Raw genomic sequence first — 4803 nt, forward strand, 5'->3', positions numbered from 1 at the left:
CGATATGTAAGCTGTAAGAGAATCTGAGACCAAAGAGCAGTGTTGACTGCAGTACGAACTGTGTAGCAGTAGCAGTAAGTTGTTGCTAGCGAGCAGTCGCCTGTCTGCGCTTGTCAGTCCTGTCTGGTGTATCGTGTTGGCTGGGCCGGTCACGGTGCAGCGATGCCGGAGCCTGAGTATTATTGTATAAGGTAAAAAAGCAGCCTCGCGCATATCTAGTAATATTATGTAAACTCACATGTAAATCTTTTAAACATGTCTTAATAATAATAAGCATTCATTTCAATTTAAGGAATTTAATATTTTTTTAATGCATGATCATTCCGATTGTTGCAAAAGAAAAATCATTCACTTCCTTTCATAAATAACAAATGTATAGGCCAGCATTGCACAGAACTGTGCCGGAAAAGAGCTATTGTAAGATCAGATAGTTGCCGACTTTATCGAGGTGAGAATTTTTGCTTTTTATTCAGAATGATCTTACATGGCCATGACGCAGCGCTGCTGTCGTCCAAATTTTACCAGGTTACTGAATTTATTTTTTATTACGAGGTTTAGGAGTTTTTCTGTTTCGAGCTTACATTAAATGAGAAAAGAATTTTGTGGGTACATTAAATGGGAACCAATTTTGTTCAGACGTTACACAAAAAATAGAATTATATTATTATTATTATTATTAATTAAGTTTTTTTTGTGAGGTTACACAAAAATTAGAATCATTAACCAAATAATAATATTTAAATTATTTCGTGTGGGGAGGTTACACCATGCCAGCGGCCTCCGGCTACGTCAGAGACAGATTGCGGCCTCCAGATTGCTCCTCCAGGACATCAAACACTCTCTTGCTTCGTTGGGGTCGAGGTCCGTCTTGCATGAACCACATCTTGTCGAAATCAGGGTCACTTTGGATAATGGGGATGAGATCATCTTCAAAAACCTTTATGTCCGTTCAGTACTCACTGTGCCATCGAGGAATACCGCACCGCTTATTCCGTGACTAGACACTGCACACTACACAGTCACCTGTTGAGGCGAAGAGACTTCTTGATCGCGAAATGCGGACTCTCAGTCCTCCAAATGCGCCAATTTTGCTTATTGATGATCCCATCCAAATGAAAGTGGGTTTCGTCGCCAAGCCAAACAGTACAGAGCGTATTTATTCCCATCATGCCCCGCCGCTAATTGTGCAGTTTGAACGTCCTAACGTAAACCGTTCAAAAGTTATGACTATTTTATTTCATATAGTTCAATAACTGTTACCCCAGGGGCACTACGAATGTAGTGTGTCGACAGTAAGTTGGGAATGTGGGTCTCACTGGGAGCGTGCAAGGGATAAATCCCTGCAGTCGCAGTATCCTCTGCGCCCTCGGTGGCTCAGATGGATAGAGCTTCTGCCGTGTAAGCAGAAGACCCCGGGTTTGAATCCCGGCCGGGGTACACATTTTTCAACTGTCCCCGTTGATGTATATAAACGACTGTCGACAGCTTAGGGTCTTGATTTATTTATCGTTTCATTCTAAGGGTATTAGTCGCTATACTCCCCACGGTGGCACTTCCACTGTTTTTCTATTCCAGCCCTGCAAAGTGGCTGACCTGTATAAACACACTGCGAAACGGTTTTGTGTTGCGCACATTGCAAAGAGGTAGAATATATATAGAGGTTGTGGCACGTTATTTAGATTACCTTACACTGACACGATGTGCTATTAGCCACCACATTTTTGGAACTCAATTTGTGGTTGTTCAGAAGGCGAGATAGTGCGTGACCGTTTAAGGTAAATCGTAGCCCAATTTCTTTTCGAAATCATGCCTAACATCTGAGTGGCTAGTACCTGCATGTATGGGAGGAATAAGGCTAATAATTGTAATTTCGTAATTTCCGTACGCCGCACAGTCTCTTGTACTGCACCTTTTTCTTTTGGCTTCCAAAAACATGGTACAGATTTGTTGAGTTTTCTTCAGTGTGATCGCGTTGTTGCCTCTCTATGATATTACGTCGCTTTGGTATACGGAGTGAATATGTTCTTTCAAAATGGAAATGGAATCTTATTTTGGAACTTATTGTGGCGCTATAAATGTGAAAACGTGTTTCATATAGTGGGAGGGAATTAAACGCGTATCCTTTTTTTAGACAGTGTCTTATGAGAAACAGAGGGAGATGGAAACTACTCCATTTCTTCAAAGCTAATTGAGTAGCCTTTACTGAGAGATCTGTATATGAAGCCAAAACCAGGAAAGATTTTGGACAAGGATGTTCATTGTTACCAATGACGTTTAGTTGTGCGTAGAAAACTGAATGAAGGAAATAAAGGGCTGTTATTATGTGTTAAGGACAGAAAATTAGTACAATCTGAATCATTGTTGATGCGGCAGTAATAGCCGAAGGTGAACTGAGATTGGGTTTTGTGGTAAATGTAATGGAATATGTGCAACCTGTAGGTTAAGAAGTGGACGGAAATAAGAAGGAAGTGCCACAGATATAGATGCTGGAGGACTGGTAAACAGAATCTTGAAGAGAGATGCACATTTTGATGCCTGAGAAGCAGAACATATAAAACAGAGTAGATACACGTAAGACACAGAAGCAAGCACAAGGTTAAAAATGCTTTTATAGGAATCAATAGCCGGAAATGCCCAAGAGTGTAAAAATCTTATCTTATTGTGGATGTTTAAAATGAATTTTAAATCTGTAGATAAATTCTTGAAGCGAAAAACAGTCAGCCAAAAGAGCAGCAAGCACGCGGATATACACGTATTCGGTCCCTTTCGAGCTTAAACACACCAGGTTCCAATTCATTCCTCACCTTAAAGGATTTTCAGTAATGCAATTACGACTCGGGTCATGTGAATCGTATATTTATATCACATTACACTAAGATTTTATTGTTTTATGTTTACATTAGACGGAGGAGCACTAAGTAGTTCAACTACATTTTCCTATGCATATTTGAAAAATTACCATCTCATTTAATGAGTGGGAAATATGGTAGTAATGGCATTGAAAATAGCAACTTTTCGGTTTATATCCCGCCATTCTTTTGTTACTATAGCCTAGCCACTTGGAGCACTAGCATCGCAGCGACAGTCAACAGGTCAACTTTTGCCTGATAGTTCCGCTACTGTTTGTCGTAGACTAAAATAAAATAAGCACAATGGTTTTAAGCCCCTGTGTAATCCTGAAGTAATGATCCAGATTTTTATATATAGATCTTATTTGGAAGGGAAATTACTCAAAATATATATTTAAGCGATTGACTAGCAGCACACTTCCACAATCATGTATACCTGTCTCATTTGTCTCATACAAATGCAGCCGTACAGTCACCTAAATTTTCCCTACGATTTTAACTCTTTTATTACTCTGTAACTCGATATTCTTGAACTAAGATACTAACTAGGAGGGCTACTCAGAAGGTAGGGAACGTTTTGGCATAAAAAAAGTACAAGAAGTACATTTTATTATATACATCTGAAAGAGCGACTGACATACTACTTTTCCACACAGTCACCAAACACATTGAGGCACTTATCACAGCGGTAGACATGTTTCGAAAGACCTTCGTCGTAAAATTCTGCCGCCTGAGACGTCAGCCAGTGAGTCACGCCCGCCTGGAGATCTGTGTCGTCATCGTAGGGTCGTGTGCAAACCAGTCCTTCATCTTCGGAAACAAGTGGAAGTCGCTTGGTGCAAGATCGGGGCTGTACGGCGGATGAGGGAAAATTTCCCATTTGAATGAATTAAGGAGTTCTTTTGTGCGGTAAGCCTTGAGAGGTCATGCATTGTCGTGCAAAAACAAAATTTGGGACGTCAGCTTTCCTCGGCGTTTGTTTTGAACTGCTCTTTTAAGGCTGTGCAAAGTTCGACAATACCAGACAGAAATTATGGCTACTCCACGTCGTGCAAAAACAAAATTTGGGACGTCAGCTTTCCTCGGCGTTTGTTTTGAACTGCTCTTTTAAGGCTGTGCAAAGTTCGACAATACCAGACAGAAATTATGGCTACTCCACGTTCGAGAAAATCAATAAGAAGCACACCTTGCCTATCCCAAAACACTGTCGCCATCAACTTCCTTGCTGACAAGGTTTGTAAACAGTTTCTTGGTTTTTGGGGGAAACTTGTGTGGCCCCATTCCATGGACTGTAATTCTGCCTCGAAATTGACGTGTTTCACCCAAGTCTCGTCACCGGTTACAATTCGATCCAGTAATGAATAACCATGTTTGTGGTAGGCCTCCATAAATGTCAATGTTGCCTCCATTCGCTGTTCTTCAAGGTGCTCTGTAAGCAATTTGGGCACCTATGGTGCACAAAATTTGTGGTAGCCTAGTTTTTGAGTGACAGTTTCAAACAGCAAAGTCCGCGAAACTTGTGGAAAAGAATGCGAAAGCCCTGCTATTGTGAAGCGACGGTTTTCACGAATCATCAACTTTAGCGACAAGATCGTCAGTCGCAGTGCTCGGGCGTCCACTATTTCCTTCATCATGAACGTTGGTTCGACCAGTTTTAAACCGAATGCACCATTTCCGGACGGAACATTAACTGATTACGTTGTTTCCGTACACTTCGCACAGTTCACGATAAATTTCTATGGGTTTTAGGTATTTTTGCCAACAAAAACTGTATCACAGACCGCACCTAACAACTGGCGGGATTTTCAACTGCAGTGCAAATCCGAATATCGAAAAAACCAGACGCGCAGAGACGTTCCGCTGTCAGGGATGATTGCCGACTGAGCTGCCGAGCACGCACATAACCAAAACATACGCGATCGGCGCGCGCCTAGCGGTGTCAGAAGGAAACGTT

The 4803-nt window shown here is 41.4% G+C and overlaps 1 non-coding gene across 1 annotated transcript; it reads left to right on the forward strand.

The window, feature by feature from the left end:
* The first annotated feature begins 1362 nt into the window (after positions 1-1362).
* Trnat-ugu lies at positions 1363-1437 on the forward strand. Its single transcript has one exon. It is a non-coding gene; the product is annotated as a tRNA-Thr (tRNA).
* Positions 1438-4803: the final 3366 nt, after the last annotated feature.

Source organism: Schistocerca piceifrons, chromosome 3 (assembly GCF_021461385.2).
Source record: "Schistocerca piceifrons isolate TAMUIC-IGC-003096 chromosome 3, iqSchPice1.1, whole genome shotgun sequence".
NCBI lineage: Eukaryota > Metazoa > Arthropoda > Insecta > Orthoptera > Acrididae > Schistocerca > Schistocerca piceifrons.